The sequence below is a fragment of the Aethalodelphis obliquidens genome, unplaced genomic scaffold, assembly GCF_003676395.1.
Source record: "Aethalodelphis obliquidens isolate GAN/ISIS:26980383/991018 unplaced genomic scaffold, ASM367639v1 scaffold18, whole genome shotgun sequence".
In the NCBI taxonomy this organism is placed as follows: domain Eukaryota; kingdom Metazoa; phylum Chordata; class Mammalia; order Artiodactyla; family Delphinidae; genus Aethalodelphis; species Aethalodelphis obliquidens.
The window spans coordinates 4,932,071-4,947,679 of NW_020837962.1; the positions used below are offsets into that span (position 1 = coordinate 4,932,071).

The window sequence follows — 15,609 nt, forward strand, 5'->3', positions numbered from 1 at the left end:
TGTGTGTGTGTGTGTGTGTGTGTGTGTGTGTGTGTGTGTGTGTGTGTTTATAGAGAGAGAGAGAAGGGTTTATTTTAAGGAATTGGCTCGCGCAGTTATGAAGGCTAGCAAGTCCAAAATCAGCAGGGTAGGCTGGTAGGCTGGGGACCCAGGGAAGAGCTGATGTTGCAATTCAAGTCCAAAGGCTGCTTGGGGGTGAGGGGGATGTCAGTGTTTTGTTCTATTTGGACCTTCACCTGATCAGATGAGGCCCACCCACATTATGGAGGGCAATCTGCTTTACTCAAAGCCCACTGATTTAAATCGTCATCTCATCCAAAGACACCCTCACAGAAACTCTGTGACCCAGCCACGTTGACACAGAAAATTAATGATCACAGATACTTCAGGTGGACTAGATACACAGCATTAAATAAGATAGAATCCCTTTTAAATCATTCTCTTTTAAATTCCCTCCCAACCCTCCAAGGAGAAAATCTCAGTTTTGTGCTAACATGTCTTTAATAAAACTTCCCAAACACACGTGACATCCTGCTTCAGCAAAGGGAAAGGAAGCTGGCCTTGGACTCAGAGTCTTGAGCAGCAGCAGTTTCTAGCTCGAATTGAATAACATTGTTCTGTTTTCCTTGTATTTCTTTCTTCCCAGCACCCTCTATTTATGGCAGGCAACTGCTAACTTTCCATTTCGGTTGTGATATAAGGTTTCTTTTTATAAAAATGTAAGTTTAAAAAGTGAGTAGGCTACTAGTAACACAGGTGGTACGTGGATATACCTGAGATTCTGCAGGTGGTGCAGGAATGGCTGACTGGGGGAACATTGACGCAAGCACAGTGAGGACGGTGCCTGAAATATCCCCTAACTGTCCACATGCCTTGAGCTGCCTGTTGTCTGTTTGCACTTCTTCCCCTCTGGAGACAGCTGGGTGATTTATTTCCACTTGATGACTGCCACCTGAAAGTGGCAGTGGACAAGGAGAGAACTCTGTGGGGAGGGGAAAGGTCTGGAGGTGGCAGTTCTAAGAAACTCCTCGACTGTGATGCTGGTCATGATCGGTGCATGTACAAAGCACTTGCTTTGTGCCAGATGCTGTTCTAAGCACTATCACTCTGTTATCTCCCAGTGGTCCTAGGAGGTGGGCATACCATTGTCATCCCCATTGTACAGATGAGGAAACTGAGGCATTGAGCTGTTAGGCTGCTAGACTGCAGTCCAGTCTGGCTCTGTCTGTGCTCTTCTGTGTTTTGCATGTATTACTTCCTGCTGGTCTTCTCGCCTTTGTCCCCTTCATGGGTTAACTTACCTGGAGGTGGAGGCCTGGCTTCCTGGTCCTGGGGCCCCTTGGGTCTGGCTGAGTTGTAGGCAGTGATTCCCAGTCCCTAACTTGCTGGCAAAATTCACCCACGGAAATGACAGTTTAGGAAAGATGAAAAGGCTGCTAAAGTGAGTGCCTCTGATCTCCTGAGGGTTACTTGAAAGTCACTAATACGAGATGCTCTGTGAAGGGAAGAGCATTCCTAACCAAATGGCTGTGAGGACGGCAAACACCCCGAGTCTGACACCTGCCTCACCTCAGCCACCTAATCTGAATGACATGTTGAGTGCCTGCAGGTCCCAGCCTTCTCTGGGCCTGGGGTGTGGGTTTAGTGGGTGGCATAATTACAGGGAGCTCCTTGGATGACAGCAGCCAGCAGGGAGCTCTTTAATTGATGGGGTCAGACAGCAGTCATTGGCAGAATGGCGGTTGTTAGCTCTTCCGCCAAAGCCGTGCAAACTAGCAGGCATTCACCAAGTGTTTGCTGAGTAACCTTGGGCACTGGGGATGAGTAAGACATGGTTTCTGTCTTTGAGGAACTCTGAATCTAACAACGCAGAGTTTCCCCTGTGTCAGTTGGCTCTTGCTGTGTAACAAAACATCCTGAAATGCACAGGCACATTTCGTTTTATTGCCCCTTCTCTTGACTGCACTTTGCAGATACTGCGTTTTTTATAAATTAAAGGTTTGTGGCCACTCTGCTTTGAGCAGGGCTCCTGGCACCATTTTTCTGACACTTTATGTCTGTCACATTCTGGTAATTCTCACAACATTTCAAACATTTTCATTATTATTTTTTATGTGATCTGTGGTCTTTGATGTTACTACTACAATTCGCTGAAGGCTCAGATGCTGGTTAGCAATTTTTATAGTAAAGTATTTAAAAATTAAGGTGTGTACATTGTTTATTTAGACATAACGCTATTGCACACTTCATAGACTACAGTGTAGTGTAGACGTAACTTTTATATGCACTGGGAAACCAAAAAAGTCACATGACTCACCTTATTGTGATATTCGCTTTACTGCGGTGGTCTGGAACTGAACCTGCAGTATCTCCGAGGCTGTAATGGCTTAAAAGAGAAAACATTTAGTTGATTCTGTAGGTGGGCAATATGGGCTGGGCTTAGCTGGTCTCTCTCATGTCTCTGTGGCCAGCAGGTGGGTCAGCTGGGGGCTGGCTGGTCTTAGGTGGCCCTTGCTGGAGAAAAGCTCATCTGTGCTCCATGTAATCTCCTACCATCCAGCAGGCCAGGCTGGGCTCGTTGGCGTGGTAGCTGAGCAGACAGGAAGTGTGTGAGGCTTCCTGAGGCCTGGGCTCAGAATTGGAACTTTTGCTGCCTTCTATCGATAAAAGAAATCACAAGGGCAGCCAGGTTCAGTGGGTGGGGAAATAGATTCCACTTCTTAATAGGAGGATTCAATTTGCTGATGACACTTTGTTAAAACCTTTTGCAGGTATGAATATAAGAAATCCTGGTCTGTGTTTTTCCTGTCTTTGGAACGCCGTGCCTGGTTTGGGGATCAGGGTGATGCAGGCCTCACAGGATGGGTTGGGAGCCGTTCCCTCCTCTTCGAGTTTCTGGAAGAGTGTGTGTAGAGTTGGTATTATTCTTCCTTAAATGTTTGGCAGGCTTCACCAGTGAGGCCATCTGGGCCTGGAGTTCTCTCTCCGGGAAGGGACTCCAGAGCTTTGATAAATATTTCTTTCTTCTTGTATTGCCAAACTGGAAGGAAAAGTCTGGCTCCATTTCTTGACTCCTTTTTAATTTATTTTTCAACATTAAAAAAAAATGAAGTGTAGTTGATTTACAACGTTCGTTAACATTTCTTGACTTCTTTAGCACTTTAGCCCCTTGAAATCTGGCTCCCTCCCTCCCTCCCTCCCTCCCTCCCTCCCTCCTTTGCTTCATTCATTCAGCACATTTGTTGAGCACCATCTATAAACTAGACACTGTTGTAAGTGCTGAGAATACCGACCTGCAGAACCTGCCAGGTCCCTGACACTGTGGCCGGGGGGAAAGTTAACCCCCAAATGACAACTACAACGTAACATCGGGCCATGAGAGGTGCTAAGAGGAGAAAAATAAAGAAGGGCTTTAGTTTACTTCACTAAAATTGTTATTACCAAGTTGGCCAGTGAGCTAATTTTCCATCCTGATTCCTTTTTCCTACTCTCTCTCTCTCTCTCTCTCTCTCTCTCTCTCTCTCTCTCTCTCTCTCTCTCTCTCTCTCCGCTTTTTGGTCCCCCCCCCCCCTTTTTTTTTTCCCCCCCCCCCCCCCCCCCCCCCCGCAGCCCTTTCTCCCTGGTGCTGTTTCATAGTTACTAGCGGCTGTATCTCACATCCACACACCCACGACACAGGGATTTCTGTGCCCAGCTCCTGTCTCCTCCTGGCTGACAGTGCCGCCCATAGTTCCAGTTGCCCGGGAGCATCTTCACCGTTGGTAACCAGACATGTCTAACGCCGGTGAACTGTTTCCCTCACCCTTCAAATGTGCTCTTCCAAGCACGTTAGTGGAACCAGCGGCCACTGTGAGCCCCCAGAATCCTTTGCCCGACGCCCCACCCATCCCCGGGTCCTGCTGATTCTCCTTCTGAAGAGTCTCCGTCCCTCCCTTCTGCTCACCTCCCAGTTTTTACCTTCATCTGAAGCCTCTCCTTTTCTCACCAGGGCTTCTCTGACAGCTTCCCCCAGTTCGTCTCCTTCTAATCCATCCTCCTGATTGTGGCATGTTTCTCTTCTACAGGCAGATCTTATTCCTTTCCTGCTTCAAAGCCTCCCCCCCCCCCCCACTGCCCCCAGGATAACACTCAAACGTCCAAGCCCCATCGAGCTTTTCACCTGGCCTAGAGTTCTGGCTCAGCCCCGGGCCCTGCCCAGCTCACCCCCTGCTCACACTGGTAATGCTTCTGTGCTTCGGAGCATCCCGTTCCCTTTGCCTGCAACACCCTGTCCCCACGGCTCTGCCTGGCAACCCGCCCATCGTTTGAGACCTAGTCCAGATGTTGCTTCCTCCATGAAGCCTCTGATGCTGCCCTGACCCCAGCATGGGGCTAGTCACACTTTCCTTTACGTTCTCATAGCACGCATGTCATCACATCATGTTTATTTATTTATACGCCCTTGTTCTTTATGTACCTGGCAGCTCCCATGGGACGTGGAGCCTGCCTTACTCACCCGCGGGTCACCAGGGACTGGTAAGCGGTGGGCGCTCAGTGAGTGCTTGTTGCCTGACATGTAGTGATGGCTGGCATCCAACGCCACATGTGGCCCCAGGACTTTGGACCCATCTCCTGATCAGGCCAGAGGATGAGAGGATCCCAAAAGGGAAGAGAAATTCAGATTTAAGGTGGGCAACATGGTGGCTTCTCGGATGGCAGATTGTCTAACTTCAAATCCCAGCTCCAGCCTTTACTAGCTGTGTGGTCTTAGAGGAGTTGCTTAACTTCTCTGAGCCTTATTTTCTTTACCTATAAAATGAGGCTAATTATAGCACCTACAGCATAGTGTTTTTGTGAGGAATGCATAAGTTAGTACATGTGCCTGGCACATACTAGGCAATAAATGTTGGCTATCATTATTGCTGATATAGTAGTTATTATTATTACAGTGGATTGAAAGACTCAGACAGAATCGTCCTCAGTGGCTTCTGCCCTGGAGCACTGCCAAATCCCAGTGTCCATTTCCGGACAGAGGCAAGCATTGGCTCTGTGCCTAGAAGCCCCAGACGCGGTGAGCACAAAGCTGGGCCACCCAGGGCGAAGGGCTTCCATCATCCCCAGGGCATCTTGGACGCCTGGCCATTCGGGCTGGTTGATGTCCAGATACCAGGGCAGGAAGGAGGCCGAGCTGACCTCTGCCTTCCCGAAAACAGGCCAAAGCCACTGTCCCTTCTGAGTGCTGTGGGTGGTATGTGGTGGAGGTGCAGGGTCTCAGCCAGCCTGGGGCAGAACCGCCAGCTCTAGAGCGGGCCTTGGAGTCCCTCTAGCCGTGGGGCCTGGGAGACTGCTTACCAGCTGGCCTTCCCCAGGGCTCAGCGCCCAGAGCCTCCCTGGCCTTCTGAGAGGGGGGCCTGTGGGTGGAGCCCTTCTGGGCTGGGGAAACCTCAGACACCAAACATCTCAGGTCTGTTTTGAAAGGTTCTAGACCTCAGGATTGTCCGTTTGCTTACAATTCCGGGAAAAGGCTCCGACTCAGCTGAGAATGGGCCGTGGTTTAGATTTCAGGGAGAACTCCCGAGGGTGGGGTTAGAATCAGGTGGTCGGGTGGTCATCCTAACAGCCGCGGGAAGCAGCTGGCTCACTCTCGCTCCCCTGCATGTAATGGAACGTGGCCAAAGCAGCTTCCTTTCAGCAACAGCAGGCAGGGGCCGGGGCTCCCTGTGGTGGGGATTTGTGTTTTTCTGAAGGGAAGGAGAGGAGGGGACACTCACATCACCCGTGGGAAGGTCCCTTGGCCTTCTCTTCATGTGTAAGACCCTACTGGTGATGTCCCACCATCAACGACAGATCAAAAGTTGCTTCTGGGGGAGGGAGGGCCGGTGAGTCACCAGCAGGACTTTCTCCACACCCAGTGCTAGATGTGCAGCATACACACACACACACGCACACACACACATTTCAAGCAAACATTGGACCAAGGTGTATTAGGACAGCACTGCTACTTAGGAGGCAGCGAGGAGATGCCAGTTCTTGGTATATCCTATTTGCCACCGGAGGTCTGGGTGAACATTTCTGGGAGTACCATCCCTTATCCCAAACCATCAGCCTTTTTTTTTTTAACCATCAGCCTTTAGAACTTGAAGTTCACTGAACCACGAAAACTGCCTTCTGTGTGCAGAATTTCCATAGCCCCACCTACACCTCCCAGTGCCTCGCCCCCTCCTCCCCGCTCCCCTACTCGCTCCAGGTCTGATACCCAGAGGGTTCTTGCTTCTGCTCAAGGAAACCCATTTGCTGCTCCTTCTACTCCAGCTACTGATTCTTCTTCCTTAAAAAGAAATCTTAAGTTCTAATATTCTGTGTTCTCTATTATTTTACGTGATTATTTTTATGGGTATTTTATAGAATAGGGAGTACTTAGGTCTTCAGTCTGAAAATGCTTTACCACGATTCCTACAATGCACCTAAATTAGGGTGGCGAGATCCACCTGAGTTTCTGGGTGGAAAGGGGGTGCATTGTGATAAATTTAGAAAACAGAACTGAGTCCATTCTACTGTGTCTGAATAAATCCTTTTAGTGATCAAGGAAAAACTCTATCCAAAGTCCAAACCAATCTCAGAGTAGATCAGTAAAGACAACACATGCTTCAGCTGGGCCGGTGAGCTAATAGGATTAGAAATGCAAGAAATTCTATTTTTAGTACAAATGATGACTAAAGCATAGATTTTAATGAAGTCCTCTCTTAATTAGCCCAGTCATATCTCAACTTTAGCTAATGGCCAGGGCAGAGAGACGCTGCCTTCCCAAATCCCCCCTGCCTGGTGCAAAGCTTGAGGGAAATCCAGCCAAAGGTGAAGCATGACTTGATGCTGCCTGTGCCCTCTCGCCTGATTTTCATTAGGCTCTAAGCATGGGAGCAGGAAAGTGGGTAGTATAAAAATGTCCTGGATTTGGAGTTGGAAAACCAGAGGTTAGGGTCCCAACTCTGTGAACTTTGGCGAATCATGTGATGTCTCTGTGAGCCTCAGTTTTTCATCTGTAAAATGGGGATAATGATACCTTGCCCTGCCAGCTTCACAGGGTTGACGTGAAGATCCAACACAAGATGTGCTGTGTAAACTGCAACTCGACCTTTAATCACGAGGAGTCTCCTTTCTTGTGGGATGACCCCCTCTGAGCACACCCCCTCCCCAGGGATCTGCTTTGTCTCCTACCTGTCTCGAGGTTATGCTGGCATCCTGTGCCCTGGTCACAGTTAGGGGCAGATTTGCTGGTCTTGCCTGAAGAATATTTGTCTTGCTTGTCCTGTGACAGCAGCAGTTGCTGAGGCTGCGCCTGGCAGAGAGCAGGGGAGGGCAGAGTTAGAAGAGAAGGACTGGCTTGAGACAGTACACTGCAAAGGAGTCGTCTAATTACAGGCTTGCGACTGAAACTGTGCATTGCTTTGCATCTGGGGTTCTGCAGTAGAAGTCCTGGAGTGATAAGAAGTTTGGAAAGAACTGAAGAAATGGGGAAAATAGACAGAGCCACAGAGAGAGCAGAGAAAAGACAATTAGTAATGCTAGGGAAGAGAAGAGTTTTTAAGAAAAAAGTGCAGTCATAGTACACTATTGGGCCCTGCAGTGTGCAACATTTGGATGGTCATAGCGTAAATGAGAATTATCGATGTGTGATAAGCCTATATTGGGACAGTGGGAGTAGGAAGACGGACAGTGATGATGGTGAAAGAAACTCTTCCTTAGGCAGGAAGTCAGTAATGTTTATAATAGATGAATCAGGAAAGAGAAATATATGAATATTGTTTGGACATATGGAACTATGGGGAAAATAAACAACTGAAAGTGTTAAGAGAGATCGCTTCCGGGGATCAGGACTGTAGGGCAGAGGCTGTGGTTTTCATCATATGCCTTTGATTCTATTACCTTCTTTTTTCTTTTTCTTTCCTTTTTTTTTTTTTTTTTTTTTGCGGTACGCGGGCCTCTCACTGTTGTGGCCTCTCCCGTTGCGGGGCACAGGCTCCGGACGCGCAGGCTCAGTGGCCATGGCTCACGGGCCCAGCCGCTCCGCGGCATGTGGGATCTTCCCGGACCGGGGCACGAACCCTTGTCCCCTGCATCGGCAGGCGGACTCTCAACCACTGCACCACCAGGGAAGCCCAACCTTCTTTTTTCTTAATCATCGCATGTATTATGTAGATCAAATCATATTTTTAAAAGAGAAGTTCTGCAAATCATAAGACTTTGATTTCTAGACAGGAACTTTAAAGCTCATCTAGTGCAGTCTCCCACCTTCAGACAGGGCAACACCCCAACCCAGGTGGCCTCTCAGAATGTCCCGCTCAGCCCCTGAAGAAATCAGCAAAGGAAAAACAACGCGATTCGGACTGCTCGGTGAAAGTTGTGCTTGAAAGTGACAGAGGCTTTTGGGAAATGGTTGTTGAGTATTGAAAGATTGCTGTGCACCCTGTGAGGGGTCTCCCACTGAGGTCAAAAGGGCAATTGGAGTGGGGGCCGGGAGACCCCCTAGTCCTTCTCTTGCTCCTGCTTTGCTGTGGGATCTGAGCGTGTCATGGCCCTTTCTGGCCTCAGTTCCTGCCTCTGGACAATCAGGGCTTTGAGTTTTCCCAGAGCCTTTATAGTTCTACATTCCTAGAACTAGAAATGACAGCAAATAGCTTTCTGTGCACCCAGCACAGCAGAGAAAGAGGGGGAATGGATAACAATCAAGTGAACAAATAAGATGCTTTCTGACAGTGAAAATCTTCCAAAGAAAATAAGCCAGGGGGATGGGACAGATACTGATGGGATACACAGTACCGGAGGGGCGTGGCTACTGGGTGATCAGGGCCGCTTCTCTGAGGAGGGGATGCTTGAGTTGAGACCTGGACAGCACGAGAGAGCCAGCTGAGGGTGGAAGGGACAGGGTGCTCCCGGAAGCTCAGCTCCAAGGAACTGAGACCAGACCTGGCTGGCAGAGCACTGAAGCCCACAAGGAAAAGGGGAGACGAAAGGGATCAGCATTCAGTATGACATTTTTGGAAGGGAAAAGAAATTTCTGTGAATGGCAAAGAGGAATTTGATGCCACCCTGGGTTTTTTGGGCTGGCCTTCATCCAACATCTATAGCCCAGGGAGCTGTCTGTTCTTCAGTATCTCCAGAGAGGGTCCACAGAGTCCCAGTGCAGGAGAAAACATGGGAAGGAGAGAGCACCGCTGGGAAGAGCCACGGGGATGACAGAGGCTAGTCTGTATAGGCCAGAATTATACTTCTGGGGGAACTAAGGGATGTTATTAACTCAGAAAACATGACATCAAGGCTTGTCTACCTAGCCAGTCCATACATAACAGTTGGTCCAGTGCTTTATACCCTTTGCAAACCCTCTGAAGATCAAGGCTGCCACAGCACTAAGTGTCCAGTTTATGCTTTGCAGTAAATTAAGTTTGAATTGAATTGAAAAATTAAAAGTAAAATAAATTAAATGTACTTATCCTTTGACCCAGCACCTCTACTTCTTGGAATCTGCCCCTCAGAAATACTAACACAAGCATGCAAAGAAATAAGTGCAAGGATGTTCACTGCAGTGTAGTTTGGAGTAGCAAAAAGTCTGGAAGCGCCCTAAATGGCCATCAGTGGGGAACTAGTGGAGTAGATCGTGGCATAGCCACCCAACCGAACACCAGGCAACCATCGCGAGAATGAGGTGGATCCAGATGCTGGAAAAGAATGATCTCTAGAGATGCTGGAAAAGAATGATCTCTAGAGAGATTATCAAGTGAGAAAAGCTGGGTTGGAGGATGGGCTCTTAGCTCCACACCCCTGCCCGCCAGGAGCCCCTGGACCCCTAAGCCAAGGGAAATTGGGGCTCTGGCGGACAGACACACCCACTCGCTGTCTAGGGAGGAGGTGTGGGGAAGGACAAAGAAAAAGCGCTGCAAGGTGGCCTCTCAGTGGTTGAGCTCCACCAATCCAGAAAGTGGACACTGATGCACCCTCCAGTCAGGATCAAAGGAGTGAGTGAGGGGCGGGAGCTGAGGCCAGGAGTGTTACCGTGGGGCAGCTCCCTCCACGTGGAAACCTGGAGAGTGTGGAGTAAGTGTTCCCACCTAAGAAATATTTCTGGAAAAACGCACAGGAAACTGGGAAGAGTGGGTCACTAAAGGAAAGGAACTTGAAGAGTGAGTCAGGGATAGTGATGAAGGGGAACTTCTTTCGGTATAGAGATGCAAGGGTAGAGGATCATTTTTAGTCTCTTAAAAGTTCATGGGGGGGCTTCCCTGGTGGCGCAGTGGTTGAGAGTCTGCCTGCTGATGCAGGGGACACGGGTTCGTGCCCCGGTCCGGGAGGATCCCACATGCCGCGGAGCGGCTGGGCCCGTGAGCCATGGCCGCTGAGCCTGCGCGTCTGGAGCCTGTGCTCCGCAATGGGAGAGGCCACAACAGTGAGAGGCCCGCGTACCGCAAAAAAAAAAAAAAAAGTTCATGGGGTCTTCTGTGTTTGTGAATAATTGACTCCAAACCCTCTGGTGAGGTTACGAGCAATGCCTTAGGTCTGAAAGTTCTGTTGCTGATTTACCTCATTTTGTTTTTCACTGGGGATCTGAATTCCAGACACCAACATGGGAGAGTACTAAGTAGGTGACATGTCTGTTTTCCCTAATTTTCCTGGACTCCTAATGGTTCAAATCAAGCCACAGCCACCCTTGTATGCCTCTAGACTTTTCTCTTACACTGAGCTCAAGACCTTACTTGACCTCTCGTAAAAACTTACTCTTTTCTCTCCAGGGGTTTATTTCTAATGTCTGGAATTCCAACTGGAATCACTCCCAGGTGTGAAAGCAGTGTTTCATTCCAGCAGAATTCCAGCAGAATTCCAGCTGGAATCACAGACACTAGGCATTTGAGAACCACCGTCAGGATTTTTGCTGACATTGAAGACCACCTGCCCTTTTATTTACATAATATTTTTCTTAAATGACTTTTAAAACTTCAATAAAGTTGTTTTAAAAGGCGACTTTCTATCACTACTATAAATGTTATTACTTCTTATAAAAAGAAAGAACCTCAAAAAGAAATATAATAAAACCTAAACAGCCTTGTTAAATTCTGGCTACGCACTGTGACCCATCCAGAGTTCTGCTTTTTCTTTTGGTTTGAAAGAAAATTGCTAAGTGTTAGAGACAGTCTAGCACCCCAGGGTCTTTTTCCTTGATGGACTTGGAAGGATTAGAATGGGGACTTTCTTACTACGTGGTTCACTGTTCAGTGGTTCACTGTTATTTAATGCCATATCAATGCACCATCCAAAATCATGCCTTATAACATTTGAATTCCACACTTTAGGAAAGAGTTAGTTAAAGCCTTTCTTTCCTTTTCTAGAAAGTTTTAGTTATGTGTCCTTACGTATCTGTGTCATCTGAGCTGGACAATATGTAAAGCTATTATCACCCTGTAGTTATTGGCACTGCCTGTGATGCTAGTGCTTTGGCATTCCAGCTGATATTAAAGTAACGTGGCATTCAGTGTGGTAATGCACCTTTTTTTTGTGAGGGTCAGAAACGCATCTATTTGGAGGCAGCATGGCATGGCAGCTAAGAATGACGCAGACCTAAACAAAGGGGAATTTGTCCTTTTTAAAAGAATTGGGAGAATCTGAGCTGATTCACTGGGTTCTTCCAAATGATGCGCAGAATTGCGGCTGGGACCGCCCAGGCTGAGTCACTCTGAAGCCACATGGCTCCTGGCTCATTGTTAATGAGTCCTGGGTCTCAAAGAGGGGCCCCTGTGTGAGCTCACGAGCCTTGTTCAGTCTCACGAGGGAATAATGCGTCCCACGAGTGGGAGTGAGCCTGGTCAGAGAAAGGGTGGAGGGTTTGGAGGGTTTTGTGCAGTGCAGCTCTCTAAGTGGGAGAGTTGGTATCAGAAAATGGCTATTTTATTCTTTTTAAAAAAAATTTATTGAAGTATAGTTGATTTACAATGCTGTGTGAATTTCTGCTGTTACAGCAAAGTGATTCAATTATACGTACATATATATATATTCTTTTTCATTTTCTTTTCCATGATGGTTTATCACAGGATATTGAATATAGTTCCCTGTGCTATACAGCAGGACCTTGTTGTTTATCCATTCTATACATAATAGTTTGCATCTGCTAATCCCATACTCCCAGTCCTACTGTTCCCCACCACGCCCCTTGGCAACCACAAGTCTGTTCTCTATATCTGTGAGTCTGTTTCTTTTTCGTAGATATGTTCATTTGTGTCGTATTTTGGATTCCACATATAAGTGGTATCATATGGTATTTGTCCAAAAAGTCGATTTTAAATTATTCTATTTCAGAAATACCAGTGGATGCTCAAACTATTGGGGTGACATTTTGATGAGAGATTAGATCTTTACATCATCTCAAAATATCTCCCTACATGTGCTGAACCTTGAAAACACTGCTGACTGAAAGAAGGCAGACACAAAAGGACAAATCTTGTGTCATTCCGTTTCTATGAAATGTCCAGAATATGCAAATCCATAGAACGAAAGCAGATTAGTGGTTGCCAGGGGTCAGTGGAGAGAGGAATGGGGAGTGTCTGCTTAATGAGTACAAGGTTTCCTTTCAAGGTGAGGAAGTGTTCTGGAACTAGATAGTGGGGATGGACGTACAACATTGTGGAAGTACTAACTGTCATTAGTAGTACATTTTAAAATTATGTGCATTTTATCACACTAAAAAATACCTCCCCAGAGATTACTTTTTAATTACAAAGGAAAAATGCACAATGGAGAAATCTGGTGAACCTTAACCCCTTAATCAAAGTTAACATCACCAATAATGGACAACCTGACATCCTATGCCCCCTGGTGGGACACACTAAGGGCACATGAGTATGGAGTATTCTTGCCAAGAAATCATACCCTGAGTCTAATCGTTAGGAAGCATTAAACAAATGGAGGGACTTTCTACAAAATAAATGGTCAGTACTCTTACATAATATCAATGCCAGGAAAGGCCAAGAAAGGCTAAGGAACCATTCTAGATTAGATTAGATTAGATTAGAATCTAATATGATGTGATAACAAAATGCAGTGCGTTATCTTGGATTTGTCCTGGACCAAAAACATAGCTAAGGCCATTACTGAGATTATTGGAGAAATTTGAATATGGACTGTAGGTGAGATAAAATATTGTAAAATGTGAGATTTTTGTGATTATCATGCTGTGGTTATGTACGGGAGTGTCCTTGTTTTTCAGAGATGCACACAGAAATATTTAGACGTGAATTATGGCTGAGGCAACTTACTCTCAAATGGTTCAGAAAAAATGTGTGTGTGGGGGTGGAGTATTTGGAGGGAGAGAAAGAGACTGTTAACAAATAAAATCAATCCACTTAAAACTGGTGCTATAATGTTATCATAAATAGTGAAAACAAGGTCTGATTTGGTTTTTAAAAGTGAAAGTAACACTTAATTTTATGTTACACAAAATTTTAGTAATAGTAACTGGTCACAAATTATTGGAATGAAAGAAGAATGAATCAAGTGTTGATTTGGGGAGTTGGTAGCATTCACTCGTCCAACAGGATTTGTTGATGTGACTTTTTTTTTTTCTTTTTTTGCGGTACTCGGGCCTCTCACTGTTGTGGCCTCTCCCGTTGCGGAGCACAGGCTCCGGACGTGCAGGCTCAGCAGCCATGGCTCATGGGCCCAGCCGCTCCGCGGCATGTGGGATCTTCCCAGACCGGGACACGAACCCGTGTCCCCTGCATTGGCAGATGGACTCTCAACCACTGTGCCACCAGGGAAGCCCCTGATGTGACATTTTTGCTTGATGTTTGCGTGTCGTTTGACCAAGACGATGGTCATTTTTGCAAAAATGTTCAAAGACTTCATCAGTTTTCCCAAGTGTCGCTGTTTATCCTTTGATATTCAAAGCATTCTTTTGAATGCTTGCTTTCTTTGCTTTCTTCCTCTTCTTCTTCTCCTCCTCCTTCTTCTTCCACTCCTCCTTCTCCTTTTTCTTCTTCTTCTACATCATTCAAGTTTATTTTTTTCCTCTTTTATTGTTAACTAGTTCAGCTTGGACAAGTCTTCATGTGTTAACCCCTTCGGTGCCTTTTGACCGGTTCTTCAGTGTCACTTTCATCAACCTGATATAACCCTAGTTCTTTCGCAAGATTTCCAATGTCACTTTGTTATCGCTTTCTGTTTTCTATGATTAAGACTGTCCAACCATAGTAAAAAAAAGTTTACCCTGGAATCTCAGTGGTTTAACATCCAAAGGCTTATTTCCCAATCACAATAATCTGTCCAAAGTGTGAGGCTTCAGCATCTCACGGCTCCACCATCCCAACTACTTCATCAAGGAGACGGAGCATGGAGAACTCACGTGGGCTCTTCAGCCCGGAACTGCTTCAGCCTGGAAATGACATAAGCCAATGTTGCTTACAGCCCATTGGCCAGAATTAGTCACAAGGCTCCGACCTAACTGCAGGCGAGGCTGAGAAATGCAGTCTTTTCATGTGCAGAGAGAGGAAAATGAAACTGCGGCTGTCGGCCACACATTGTGTTTGCCTTTTGTGGTTGGATGTTATTCAGATGGGGTTAGATATTGAGGGGTGTTTGAGTGGGGATTAATTTTTTAATTTTTAATTGAAATATAGTTGATTTACAGTGTTGCGCTAGTTTCTAGTATACAGCAAAGTGATTCAGTTATATATATATATACACACATATACATATATTTTCTTTTTCATATTCTTTTCCACTATGGTTTATTACGGGATAATGAATGTAGTTCCCTGTGCTATACCTTGTTGTTTATCTATTTTATATATAGTAGCTTGTATCTGCTAATCTCAAACTCCTAATTTATCCCTCTCCCACCCTCTTTCCCCTTTGGTAACCATAAGTTTGTTTTCTGTGTCTGTGAGTCTTTCTGTTTTGTAAATAAATTCATTTGTATCATATTTTAGATTCCACATTAAGTGATATCATATGATATTTGTCTTTGACTTACTTCACTCAGTATGATACTCTCTAGGTCCATCCATGTTGCTGCAAATGGCATTATTTCATTCTTTTTTATGGCTGAGTAGTATTCTATTATGTATACATATATACCACAACTTCTTTATCCGTTCAGCTGTCAATGGACATTTAGGTTGATTCTATGTCTTGGCTATTGTGAATAGTGCTGCTATGAACATTGGGGTGCATGTATCTTTTCAAATACTTTTCTGTGGCTATATGCCCAGGGCTGGGATTGCTGGGTCATATGGCAATTCTATTTTTAGTTTTTTCAGGAACCTCCATACTGTTTTCCATAGCGGCTGCACCAACTTACATTGGGATTAATTTTATAAATGGTCAGATCATTAGGAAATCTTTTCCTATTTGATCACTTTTGCTTTGTTACGCAGCAGGGCAGCAGGGACTGTGATAACGAATACTCAGACAGTGAGCTTACTCTGGTGCTGTGAAATCCCCATGGCATTGCCTGGTGGGTGGGGGATCTGGAACAGCATTTTAGCACACACAGAGCTACTCTTTCCTGCCCTGGTGCCCGCGGTGTGCTGCTTCGAAGAATTGCAATGCTTTTCTAAATTAGGAATTTTAATTGGTCCTCACCCCTCCTCC

The 15,609-nt window shown here is 46.1% G+C and overlaps 1 protein-coding gene and 1 non-coding gene across 3 annotated transcripts in view; one reads left to right on the forward strand and one right to left on the reverse strand.

Annotated features, from left to right (window-relative positions):
• EMP2 (epithelial membrane protein 2) overlaps positions 1-15,609 on the forward strand; it is a 39,947-nt gene that overhangs the window by 12,600 nt on the left and 11,738 nt on the right. The window lies entirely within an intron of this gene.
• Positions 308-383, reverse strand: LOC113626657 (small nucleolar RNA SNORD66). Its single transcript, XR_003435212.1, has one exon. It is a non-coding gene; the product is annotated as a small nucleolar RNA SNORD66 (small nucleolar RNA).